The 13,833-nt window shown below is 45.0% G+C and overlaps 1 long non-coding RNA gene across 1 annotated transcript; it reads left to right on the forward strand.

The window, feature by feature from the left end:
- The first annotated feature begins 204 nt into the window (after positions 1-204).
- Positions 205-2,914, forward strand: LOC120587631 (uncharacterized). Its single transcript, XR_005649050.1, has 2 exons — positions 205-396; positions 511-2,914. It is a non-coding gene; the product is annotated as an uncharacterized LOC120587631 (long non-coding RNA).
- The last annotated feature ends 10,919 nt before the right edge of the window (positions 2,915-13,833 follow it).

Here is a 13,833-nt window from a genome sequence, read left to right on the forward strand (position 1 = left end):
ATTTATGGAGTCTCCGGAAGGGTTCGTGGGAGGTGCCAAAAGAGGGAGAGGGTAGCCCCTTGCACAGCAGGTTATTTCAGGAGTGGTGTGGTAGAGCGGGGGTGGGGGGTGGGGAGGTGAGGAGGGAGTGGTGTTAGATCCCCAGCTCCCATCCCCTCCTGTGGAGGTGGGAATGGGCAGGAACCAGTGGCTGGGGTCGGGGAGGTTGGTATAGGGCAGCGCACGCTCTCTGCCCTTTTAAGACTGGTATTCCTAATCTACAGGGCGCTTCGGATTGAGGAATCGTGAGGATGCGTTTGACCTCTGCTGTCACTAGCTCATGGTACCTATTACTTCTGAGCTTTGCAGGTGTTAGGAAACTTAAGACTCGAAAAATGAAGATACCAAAAGGAAATTGTAAGATCAAAATATACGTTTATGTAAAACTTCTCATCATCTTCATTAATTAAATTTAGCATTTAAAATTTTCTTATGAAAACAACTTTCAGTTGAGGTTTTCATATTTTTCAGGAATTCCAGGGAACACAATTATTAAAATACCAAAGAATCATAAGCAACCATAAATTTAATAAGTTACGGGTAGTCAAACCACTTCAAAAGCTAAATTGGAAATATGCTGTGGAGATTATGCAGACATTTATTCGAGCATTTGGACATGCTCAATATGATGGAGAGCCTCCCAGAGAGCAGGAGCCCAGGGCGCTGCCGGCAAGTCTCCACGAGGCACTTCCTCCCCACTCTGGTGAGCGCCTCGAGTTAGAAGCTCTCTCCTGTTCTTCTCCACCTGAAAATCTGTGAATAGTTTTGCTATTTTTTTCTTTTATCACTTTATTTTTCAGCCCATAAGATTTAAAGGATGATCAATAATCAAGCAATTAATTAATAGGAACCAGACCAGGGCTCCACCAGGAGGCAGTTGAAAGAGCTATGTAGTGTTTCTCTGCACCATTTGCAGTGGACCTTCGTGACGTCACTTGCCTGAATCCTCCCCATCTTTCAGTCCTCAGTCCTCCTTCTGCCACCCCCACCTCTACCCCAGCTTCCTTTTCAACATCCTTGTCTCTTGTCTCCTGCTGCAGGAGGCTCTGAAGACTCAAATTCAGCAGAGTTCCAAGTTACTCTTAGAAAGAGAATTCCACCAGAGCCAAGCAGATGGAACTAGGAAGGGAAGGCAGCATCTACATAACATTAATCTCCATTAAAAAATTAGTTTTGTGGTTTATACCCGTATAGCTCAATACTCTGAATTTTATTAGGCTTCTCTGTCTTTTTAAGGTTCTGTTATAGGTACCAAGTTTGAGCTTTGCAACTCAGGGCGAGAGCTGAACCAACGAATCCTGTGCCCAAGCAGCCCAAGCGCAGCATCCGTGAAGCAAGTACAGTGAGAAGCAGTGAGTGTGATGATGCTTCGAGATCACTTTGTCCAGTTTCTCCACTGTAGTTTCATAGATGGGGAAACTAAGACCCAGGAAGGGAAGAAAATCTCACCCAGGGTAATATGACTCATTCAAAGGCAGAGCTGAGCCTAGAAGAATTTTTGATTGCTAGTCTAGTGCCCTTTCTGCTGGTTATGAAGATGTTTTTTTCCTCAAAGAAATTTGTCTAAACATCCCTTTCCTGTACCCACTCAGGCAGCCAACTACACCCTGATTGAGAGGGGCAGACCTACAGACCTATTTTTTTGAAGATACATAGATTTTGGAATCAGTGAGACCTGCAGTGAAAGCTTCATCTCTTAACAGCTTTTTGATCTCAAGCAACATCTCAGAGTATCAGTTTCCTCATTTGTAAATAGGTCTAATGATGCCTGGGCCACAGGAATGTGTTGTGGTTTCAGTAAAAGCATGGATGGCCATGAACACACGTGGAGCATGCCAAATGTACAACTGGCACTCAGCATTGTCCATAGAGTCTGGATTTGCTGGGATTGTCCTGTAGCTTCTCATCTTGTATCCTGAAACAAATCGAAAGCTCTGCTGTTACTTTTACTTCCTTTGTATCTCCACAGAGTTGGACACACAGCTGGTGCTCAAAAACTTTTGCTGAACGAAAGAATGCCACAGAGAGTGAAACCTGCTCTTTGGAACTCACCCCATAGGAGAAGCAAAGGCTGTTGTAGAATCTCCTAGAGTGTGTATGCAATCTGAAGGGGAAGGCCTGCTTTCTACAGGAGTGTGGGGCAGTGGAGACTGGAATAGCCAGACCAACCTCTCATTTTACAGATCAGGAGACTGAGGCTCAGACAGGAGGAAATTGCTTGAGGCCCGGCAGGGAGGGTTCTGCTGAGATGGGCCTCTGCAGGCTGGTCAGGGTGGAGGCTGGATAAAACATCATGGGGCATGAGGCCCCTGTACTTTCATTGGTTCCAGCGTGCCTGACCCTGCCTGGGGCCCAGGCATGTTCACAACTGAACAAGATATAGCAGGAAATCATGAATCAAGGGGTGAAGGCGTTAAAGGAGTTGAGCTAACTTTTGGGTCTAAATCCCTTTCTCTCTCCTTCCAGGCTTGCTCTGGCCTGTCCCTGCCTGGCAGAGTCTAAAGGCTGCCCTCAGCTCTGCCTTTCAAATTGCATTGGGAGCCAGGTGACAGCTGGGAGAGCCCACTGGTTCAGCACACAGAGAGAAAGAATCTGAGACCAAGACTGATTGCTACAGAGGTAGGCGCTCTTTCTGTAGCAAAACTTCTGAAAGGGAAGCTGTCTTTGCAGGAGGTTTATCTGTAAGAGGCAGCATGGTACTGAGCAGGGGTCAGCAAACTTTTTCTGTAAAGATAGTAAATATTTTTGTCTTTCAGGGCCATGCAGCCTCCTGCAAATATTTCAACTCTTCTGTTATAGCACAAAGCAGCCAGATAATACATTAATGAACAGATGTATCTGTGTTCTAATAAAGCTTTGTTTACAGACACTGAAATTTGAATTTCATATTTTTGTACATCAAAAAATATTAATCTCTTTTTTATGCCTCCCCCCATACATTATTTAAAAATGTAAAAACCCTTCTTAACTTGATGGCCTTACGGGAACCAGGGCAGGTGGCAGGAGGGAGTTTTCAGACCCCCGGACATGGGAGCCTGGACTTGGGAGTCGGACAGCCCTGAGGTCAAACCCCAGCTCAGCTGTACATTTGGCATCTGGCCTTTGGCAGGTGACGTAATCTTCTCTGAGCCTCAGTCTTTCTATCTACAAAATAGGAATAATAATGTCTACCTCACAGGATTTTAGTAAACGTTAAATGAGTTTGAGAGTGCAAGGAACCTGACATGGACTATTTGAAGTCCTCACTAGGTGGAGGTTATTATTATTACTGCTTTTATCATCCACAAGAAAACCAGTAATGAGAGCTGAGAGTGATAGCCCACTCTCCATTTCTACCCTGAACCTATTTAGAAAGGCAGTCACTACAGGCTTTTTACAAAAGCTGTAACCCTTTGCTCTTGGCTACAATGAACTCATCATGTTTGTGTCCAGTTCAGTTGAATACATGCTCACTGAGCACTGACTGTGCAGGGCTCAGGGTGCAGTGGGAGTGGAAAGATAAACCTGGCCTAGTTCCTGACAACAAGATAGGTATCTCCTTAGGAGGAGGGATCACGTGCAAACCCAAACAACCACAAATCAAAACAGCATGTGGAGTAAGACCTCCCAGGGAGGCAATCATGTCTGCCATTTATGGAGTTCCAGGCTCTGTGCTCTATGTTAATCTCATGTATATATAAACCCTGAAGGAGAGGATTGTTATTTTCTCCATTTGATAAGCAGGAAAATGGAAAGAGAGCGACTATTAAGGTACTTGCCAAAGTTATGCCCAGATGTGCAGAGGATGGAGATTCATACCCAGGTCCGGCTCATGTGGGTGTCTCTGGAGCCCAGAAAGTCTATTCTGGGTGTGAAGGTTGGGGTTGCTTCAGAGAGAGGGCAGCTTTTGACCTACCCCCTTGAAGCTAGGGAATGTTTTTTCAAGTATTGATGGAGGAGCAGGCGTCGGGGTGGGAGGATTCAGGCAGAGGGAATAACGTGAGCAAATGTCCCTGGATGGGAATGTGGAATGCTCTATGCGTGTCTGGGAAACAGCAAATGGCCCAAGGAGGGTGCGTTCTGTACCAGTGTCCTGTCTCCTCTATGATCTCCTTGTGCCTTCAAGCAGGCATGGGGGAGAGGCACGGCCTGATGACTTCAGCAGACTCAAATAGGAACTTCCTTGCAACAAAGACCTTTTCATTGTAAAACAGTCTGTCATGCTATGTACTCAGTTCTTAAAACTTGCTTTTTCATCCATAATTCCTCTTTCAACTTCTAGATATGACTTTACTGGTGTGAAGAGGCCGTAGGGTATAGTGAAAACAGTGCTGGGCATGGGTATGGGCTGTCTCAGCAGGTGCTGCATGACCCTGGGCTGCTCAGTTCCCCTCTCATGTCTCAGTTCCCTCAAACATAAAATTAGGGGTTAAGTGACCTCTGGGTCCTTTCCAGTTCTGACCTTCTACATTATGGCATGCCGTCCCTGTCTCAGCAGGGAAGCAAACTTCACCTCTCACTCAGAGCAGGGGAGGCCACTGCAGAGCAACATTAGATGACCGGCTGGGCAGCCTGGACGCCAGCATTCGAACTTCCCACCCTCAGGTTGCCGATGGGCTACTTACTGAAGCTCATGGAGATCTATCCATCAACCAAGACATCCATCAACCAAGACATCAACTGTTCAATTAGGTCATTTATTTATTCACACCTAGTTTCTGGAGCCAGACTGCCTGAGTTTGAATCCAGGTGCACCAGCCCTGTGACCATAGGCAAGTTAGAGAACCTCTCTATGTCTTAGTGTTATTCTCTGTAAAGTGGAGATAATATGGAATTTGCCTTACAGGGTTGTGAAGGATTAAATTGGTCACATATATGAAGTGCTTAAAAGCATTCCTGGCATGTAGTGAGCACTATATAAAGTGTTCACTATAAGTATTATCATTCAAAGTATTTCTTGAGTGGGTGCTGTGTGCCAGGTACTGTTAGCAGCTTTTCCTACGTAACACCTTCTTAATCCCAACAGCCCTACTAGTTAGACATTAATTAGCCTGCTTTTCATAGGAAGTAACTAAAGTGTGAAGAGTTTATGTGACTTGCCTGAGATGGGCCACCACCCTCACGGGCTGCAGAGGACACATCAGCAGGGCTAAGAAGGGAGACAGCTGGGAAGAGCGGGCAGGTCATCTCCTGCCCTTGTCACTTAACATCTGTCTCACGTTGCCTCCCCACTGCACTATTCGGTTCTCACTCAAACCTGGACTCCTGCTCGTATCTTGTCTTGAACTGTACAGCCTGTCAGCACACGAGGAACATTTGCAGGGACTGGGGAGAAATGTGATTTCGAGCAGGGAGAGAAGCTCAGTGAGACCGGAAAGCGGCCCCTCCGAGCTTCATTTGGAGCTGCCTCTCTGCCAAACCAATGCCCCGCTTTGGAAAATCAGGACGTTACTACTTAGATAAGTGAAGACACACGTCTCAGCTAATACCCCAGGCGTATCGGACTGATTATGCTGCACCGTAGTGCAATTTCCTCTTGGGTTTTATTTCTTTGGCCCAACATTGTGCAGATGGCGTGCTCCGCTTACTGGAAGTAAGTGTGGAAATGATAAAATAGCAATACAAAACATTTGGATATCACTTGAGCTGAAACTTGACACTATAGGTCTGATTGAAAATCCAGCAGGCTTCTTTCCTGACCCTGTATCCCTGCTCCCCCTTCACTCGCTGAATTCCCCCAGCCCTCTCCACGGGCCGCTGTTGTTAGCTCTGGCTCTGTTAGGCTGACCTCTTCCTGGAGATGTGTGACCAGGTCATTCATCTCCGCAATTAAAGTCCCAGGACTCACGCACTTGCACGTGCACACGCCCCTCTCAGGCGCTGCCCAGGGCTCCCCTTCCAGCTTTAAACTCTTCATTGATAACTTCCTGCTTGCTCCCACCAAACTTGAGTTTCTCTCTTACACTGTCTATGGGGAAAAGCATCTTCTTCTGTCCTTAGAGCTCCATATCCTTCCTCCTTTGGAGCCCAGCTCACAGAGTGCCTCCCCAAGTACATCCTCCTTATTTCAGATCGCTGTCTTTAGCCTTTTCTTTGTCCTAACATATTTTAAAGTCTGCTCTCAATGCAGAAATCCAACTTTCTTAAAGTTTCAGGATGCATCCCCACATCTCAGGCCCCATCATCCTGTAAACCTCACTCCTTCTGTACTTCTGGTGATTTCCCTAATGACTGCAGATTGCAGGATGTCTTGGGTCACCTCAGTAGCTACGTTAGGGGTAACTGGAATTCCTGAAGCCTTCTTTCCCATCCTACACTCTGACTAGACATTTTAGTTTAACCAAACCTACTATATTTTTGCCTCTTGCCTTTAAAAATGAACTTGCTTTCAAGAATCCAGGAGCCCAGACAGAGTGACTGACCCATTCTAATGATGTCTCTCATGGGGTCCACCCTCAGGGCTCGGGTCCATTTCATAGGAGAACGTGGATTCCTTTGGGGCACTGGTTTTGCTTCTCAAGCAGGTGGAAATATTGGCTTTCCCTTTGACTCTACCTCTCGTGGAGATCTGGTGTATAAAGATCTATAAAGATTATGATGGCTTTGTTTTGTTTTAGGTCTTGTGTTTTAATCTCTTTAAACCCCAGTTTTCATCCTATTGGTTTCAAGCCCTGGTCTTGTCATAGAAAAAACTATCAACTGTGCTGCTGCTGTACCAACAGACTTGATTTTCTTGGTTTCTGTAAGGCACTCCTGGGCCACGGCTTCCTGTCTGAGTCACCTTGCACTGCTATAACAACCTGGAGACTTGGTGGCTCAAACAGCAGAAATTGATTGTCTCACAGTTCTGGAGCCTGGAAGTCCAAAATCAAAGTGTCGGCCGGGTTGGTTTCTTCTGAGGCCCTTCTCCTGGGCTTCTCCCTGTGTCTTCATTGGGTCCTCCCTTTGTACCCATCTGTGTCCAAATTTTCTCTTCTTATCAGGTCACTAGTCACATTGGATTAGGACCTACCCCATTAACTTAATTACTTCTTTAAAGACTCTATCTCCAAATATAGTCACATTCTGAGGTACCAGGAATTTCAACATATTCATTTGGGGGGAACACAATTCAGCTGTCCATTTTTTAAATATACGCTGCCTGATTTTAGGGCATCCTCGACCTTTGTTTAGAAGACATTTCTGTCTCTATAAAATGGGATCGGTAAGGATACTAATCTCTTGAGGTTGTCGTGAAGATTAAGTGCCTATGAGGCTTAACATAGCCTAGCTCATAGTAGATGCACAGTAAACATTAGAGCCATTTATATAAATAAAGATGGCGATGATAATACCACAGTTATTAGCATATATCTTGTTCATAACAGATTTCCTTTTTTATAACACCTGATGATCGTTTTGCTCATGTCACTTTCATTTTGTTCATTTCTTTCCAAAAGAGGCTTCCCCGTGGCTGCTCAGCACCCCAATATGCAGTCAAAGCTACTCTCCACCTCTGCCCTGAGGACTTTGAAATGCTCTGTCAGGAGGAGGCGCTGGGCCTGCCTCACCTCTTCCGTCCCCTCCTGGTGACCAGGAGACCCTGGGGCTCCCATAATCACAGCTTGCTAGCTCAGGCAACTGCTTTTGACCTTGGCACCTTCCCCTGCACTGTACCAAGTACCTAGGGGAACTGCCAGCTCTCTCAGCCTGCCAAGTGACTCTCTTCAACCATACGAGTGATCTGGGAAATCTCATCTCCCCTCCAGCAGGGGATCGATCTCCCTCGATTGATCACAAGAAAGGCGCTGCTATGTGGATACATAGACCCGCCACCCTCCCCTGAACACACGATACTTGGCTCACACTCAAATCCCTTATGATAAAGGCTTTCTGCTCAAGACTTTCTTTCTGTCTACATGCATCCAAGTGTCCATTTCTGTCAGCATTTTTAAAAATGTTAAATTGTAAGGCTGGGTTTATTCCATTCCCTGTCTTGTGCATTACATGTGCATAAACGTATTCAGTGGAGAGGCTGGGTCTTTACACTTTACAAAGCAGTTACTCATGAGTTCTTTCTCCCTTCCTCTACCCCATCTCATGTTCCTGTGCTTTTGCGTCTGCTATTTCCCTCCTGCCTGGAAGCATGTTTTCTGCTTTATACCCTGATGAGCGCTTGTCCTAAGTCAGGCCTGAGCATAGGCTCTAGGAGATGCATTGCTGACCTTCTCTTGTTGAGCTGATGACCCCCTCCTTGGTGGCTCCATTGTACCTTTGATGGCATCTTCTCCATATTTATCATCCTGGACTGTGGTTTCCTATTTGTGTAGCTTCCCTAACTGGACTAAGAGCTTCTCAAGGGCAAGCATGATGATTCATTTAACTTTGCATCCTTGGTGCCCGGCACAGTGCCTGGCTGCACATGAATGAAGCCAGTGAGGAGGGCTCTGGGCCCTGGCTATGCTGGGCAGTGCCTTTCATGGCATTTTCCATTCAGCCTCACCTCTTCCTTTGTCCTGTTTTTAGCCTAATTCCTTTCAAGGCTCTGGCGAGAGACTCTGAGCTCATTTTCATGATTGCTTTAAATATTTGGGGCTGTTGGTATGCCAACATGGAGACCCATGCTAAGGAGGGAAAGGAATTTTCTAGCTCTCTGGGTCCTGCCCAAACACAAAAAATGTGCCAGAGGCAGGGGAGGTTCTGAGAATGTGCCAGATTGGGTCAAACTAAACCACTTTCCTACCTGGCTTAGGGAGCCAGGAATTTTGGCAGGAAAGGAGAAAGCGAGAGGACACAGAGGCCTGGGGGCATAGGGTGGGGACAGGGGAGGGGTGGCATTCCGGGAAATTCGGGAGGAGCCCCAGGGGGAAGTGAAAGGGCAGAGGCCACACTGATCTGAAGATGCAGTGTCTGTGAGGAGCCCCCTAGAGTATGCTCGGACAGTCCTGGGAGCCAATATTGAAAATCAAATAGACAGGAGGAGACTCTGAAAGTCTTGTCATGGAAGAACTTGAAAGCTGCCAAAAAAAAAACCAAACAAACAAAAAACCCAAACCCCAAAACAAAAAACCTTGTGATTGTCTCATAATGGGAGGCCTCAGAGGTCACCTCATGCAGCCCCTGCCACTATATAGATCAAGAGACGGAAGTTCAGAGAAGAATGGGGTGACTAAGATTCCACAGTTCATGGTAGTCTCACCAGGACTGGAATCCAGATCTCCTTAATCTCTTTCCAGAGCTCCTGTCTGCCCAAGTGCTGGCAAGGAGCCAGAATTATGTTCTTCGAATTTCCTTCAACAATTGTTAGAAATACAATAGAAAGTCAGGCTTCTGCTTGGTGAGTTCTTGCTACAGCCAGGTACAATGTTAAGTGGTTTACATGTTTTATCTTATCTCAGAGCAGCCTTATGAAGTAAACATTTGTAACCTCATTTTAAAGATAGGGAAACTGAGTTTCAGAGGCAAAGTGATTTGCTTAGGTCAACCAGCCTACTGAGCACTAAAGTCCAGATTCTAATTCAGAGGCTGCCTGATTCTGGAGTTCATGCTTTTAATGGCTGCTTTCTAAAACCATCTTGCCTGACCTTTACAGATCTCAGGAGATTGGTTCAAAAGAAAGATGGCCTAAAGCTTCAAGATGAAAATGCAACATCTCAGCCCTCCTGACAGTGAAGTCTGAGGCAGATAGGTGTGGGCATCTGAAGGAGACAGGACATTTTTCTTCCCTAAAGATTTTCCAGTCAAAAAGAGGTCTGTGGTTCCAGGGGTGGAGATGGACAGATGACCTGTGATGGGGCTGCTGATTTAAGAGTGGATTGTGAGATGAGCCAGCCAGAAAGAGTAGTGAGAGGAAGGAGACAGAGATTCCTTACTTACTTCCAGAACTGGCTGCTGGCTTTATTGTCTAAGAGTGAACTTGTAAAGGAGAACAACAGCCCCTTAAAATTCACACACTTTACATTTATAGAGTGACTTTGGGCTCTCAAAGTGCCCAAATTCTTATTGGATTCTTACATCAAGATAGGGTTCCTATTCCCAAGTAAAAGATGAGCACACAACCCAGAGAAATTAAATGACTTGCTCAAAGTCACACAGCTGCCTGCAGCAGTTCTGGGACCACGACCCAGGTTCTGAGCCCTACATGGAAATTCTTCATCTTGCACTACTTCTAGTCGACAAGAGAGCCGGTGGAGATGCTACTCGAAGCTGCATTGTCTCAGGGGATGATGACCCCTGATTGGGCTACAAAAAATCCTATTTCCTTTGCTTTTAGTTGGTTCCAGAAAGACCGTGTGACACAATTCTAGTTAATGAGGCAGCTCATTGGAAACCTCTTGCTCCTAAAGAGTTACAGAGAGGGGCAGTCTCTGATTGTCATGGGCCTGAAACATGATAGCTGGGACTGCTGCAGCCAACTTGCTACCTGGAAGAAGCCAGCACATGGGAGAGAGATGAGCAAACAGATAAGAGTCTGGGTCCTCGGTGACATCACTAACCAACAACGAGGCCCAACCCCCTCGGGCTACACATCCCAGACATCAGACTTCGGATATGGCACAGTTGAGAAAATAAAAGGATAAGGAAACTTTGTCTTCTTCTTAAGAATTAGGATAATCTCTCCCAGAGGGTCCCCAGCAGATGGCCTTCATGACTTTTTGGCCAGCACTGTATCCCGTCGCTACCCCAAACCCAAAACCAGACGATGGCAAGTGGCCTGGGAATGGTTTGATTGTCTTATCATGTTAGTTGGGGTCAAAAATAGCAAATGCTCTATAATACAACTTTTATTATGTGCCAGGTACTGTTCTAAGTACTTTAAATATAATGGTCTGGGAAATGTACTATTAGTATCCTCATTTCATACAGAAGGAAATGGAAATACACAGTTTAAATAATTCGCCCTGGGGGCCACACAACTAGGGAGTGGCAGAACTAAGTTTTGAACTCAGGCTCTAGCATCTGCGTCCTTAATCACTACTTACTCAAGTTAAGAATGAGGTCAGCCTCCCTGGAGCACATGGCTATGTGAAGGAGAGGTGGAGACTTGAACAAACTTGAAGTTCTCTTAGGAAAGGAGAAGAAAGAAATAGATGGTTAGCAAGTGTTTGCTACAGCCAAACCCATTTGTTACTCTACCTACAGATTTCCTTTGATGGGAGCTAACAAATATCCTTATGGTTGAAGCCAGTTTGAGTGTTTCTCAAACAATTAGCTGTAGCTCAGTTGTCCTAACTAAAACAAGTTATTATTGTGGACTAGAGTGATCTTCAGGGAAGAGAATGATTCGAAGGATGGATAAGATTTAGAGCAAATGGACATTCCAAACAAAGAGAATTGCAAAAGAAAATGTCCAGAAGACGGGGCTGGGAATAGAGGTAGGGTAAGGTCTTTGAAGTCCTTGAATGCCAAATGGAGGAGTATGGGCTTTACTCAGGCAGTGAGAACTGCAGAGGATCCTTGGGTAGGGGAGTGGCTGGGCATTTAGAGATCCATCCTAAAGCTGATCAAAGGAAGGGTGTGCAAGGGGAGAGAGCTGGTTGGCAAGAAGATCTACCTTATGATAAAACTTTGAATAACAGTGATAGCGTTAGAAATGGAAAGGGAGAGACACTCCAGGAGGTATTGAGAAAAAATTATGTATTGACCTGATGACTGCTGAGATGTTAGAGAATGAGGAGTCCAAGGTACCAAGAAGTTTCACACTTCAGTGACAAGAAGGTGGAAACCAGGAGCTTGCCTGGGGGAGGTGGAAGTGGAGGGGCAGGATATGGTGGATTTGGCATTAGACTTGGAGATTTGAAATTGTGGGACACCCACATGAAGACATAGGATTAAGATATTAGCCAGGGGTGAGAACTAGAGGTGTCGATTAGAAAGCCGAGGGGATAGCTGGAGTGGATGAGACCTCCGAGAAAGAGAGTGTGGAGAAAGAGGGGGACACTGCCGAAGCCTGAGTCTAAGGAAACATCCAGCATTACATGGTCCAGGAAAGGGCATGCAACAGAAGAAACGGAGGAACAATCAGAGATTCGAAGGCGAACCCAAGAGACAGAGAGAACTAGAAAACTGAGGGTTTCAAGAAAGAGGGGTCAATAGTAATAAATCCTACCACAGCAGAGAAATCCAGGTTGGTGAAAGCAACATCTTGCTTTTAAAAGAAGAGACCAGGAAGATTGTAGATAACCCAACGTCTTTACAAATTGCTCCTGGGTCTGTAAATTGGCATAAACCTTCAGAAGGGCAATCGGGCAATATTTGAAGGTGTTAAAAATGTATACATTGTTAATCCAGAAATTCTTCTTAAAGGAGTATAACCCCAAAGACATAATAATTCAAGTTTATTGAGTACTTTCTTAACTGATGACAGTGTCAAGGATGGCATCATTTTAAGCACTTTACACTTAATAATTTATTTAATCCTCAGGACAACCCTATAAGGTGAGTATTATTAATACTTTTATAAGTAAATTTTCATTTTACAAATAAAGAAAATAAGGCTCAGAGAGGTTATGTCATTTGAAAAAGGTCTAACAACTGAAACGTCGTGACATTGGGATTGAGATCCAGTGAGAACAGCTGCAAGGCCCTCGTTCTTAACCATCAGGCCATCTTGCTTCTTGAAAAGATTAGAAATGAACACAAAGCTATGTCCTGAGGGTGTTCATTTTAGTGTTATAATAACAAGAAACAATCTAAATGCTTAACAGCTGGAAGTTGGCTAAATTAAGTCTGACTTCCAAATGAGAACTTGCTATATAGACATTAAAAATCACGTTGTCAAGGAATACTCAATGACATGAGAAAATGTTGATGATACATTTTTAAGTGAGAAAAGCTGTTTTCAAAACAGTATGATCCCAAATATATATATAAAAAAGATACTTTTGCTCATTCACATGTGTATGCGTTGGCAGACAGATCTGGTTTCTGTACTGGATTGCCTATGCCACCACCAGGTAACCTTTCTCATCCTCCCCCTGCTTCTCATGAGAGCTCATCCTCATACCCCAGTCAATTTAGGGTGATCATCCCTATGCCTCTGATAAGTGGAATGAGTGGTGGAGTTCCATGCCCCAAATGCCAATTTTCTCCCTCAGGTCATTCTGGGAACACTTACTCTATGAAGCAAGATTCTTACAGAGTGTCAACTAATGGAAATGTTTGCGTAGAGCTCATAGGAAGAATGTTTCAGATATGTGGTTGCACTTAAGAATAGGTGTAGAGGAAAAGATGGGTTTCTCCAATGTAGGGGATTCTGGAGAGTACCTGGAAAAGGGTCCTATTTGGACCATGGATGCTACCCCTAGGGTCATCAGCTTTATGTTGCCATTAGCTGAGCCCCCAAGATGAGTCAGAAGCCCCACTCAGAATCCTCTTGGCTTTCTGTCCTATGCTTCACCCCAGCTCTATATCCATGTTCAGGCAAAGCCCAGAACTGACTATTTAGAAAAATATTTAATTGAGATTCCTCCTACAGTGCTTATTTCTGTCTCAATAAGGCCTTGGCGTGCCATGGGTAGCTAAATATATTGGCTGTTTCCTCTCCAATGCCAACCTATTTTTTTTAAATGTTTTCAAATCTGTCTGCCTAGCTTTCCCCTTAGAGAGAACTTAGAGCATTCACCCTCTGTAACCCAGGAGAGAAAAACGGTGGATGAAGTTAGCTTATTTACAGAAGAGAAACCAGGGGATTATGCTTGTGCAGGAGAAGTGTCTTCTTCCCTTCCTTCCTCCCAACCTTTCTTGCTGTAACTTGTGAACTGAGTTATTGGCACTGTGCTTAACATGGAGACTACACAGATTTATGGAATTAGAAATGGTCCCTGCCCTCAAGGT

Source organism: Pteropus medius, unplaced genomic scaffold, assembly GCF_902729225.1.
Source record: "Pteropus medius unplaced genomic scaffold, Ma_sr-lr_union100, whole genome shotgun sequence".
Classification (NCBI taxonomy): domain Eukaryota; kingdom Metazoa; phylum Chordata; class Mammalia; order Chiroptera; family Pteropodidae; genus Pteropus; species Pteropus medius.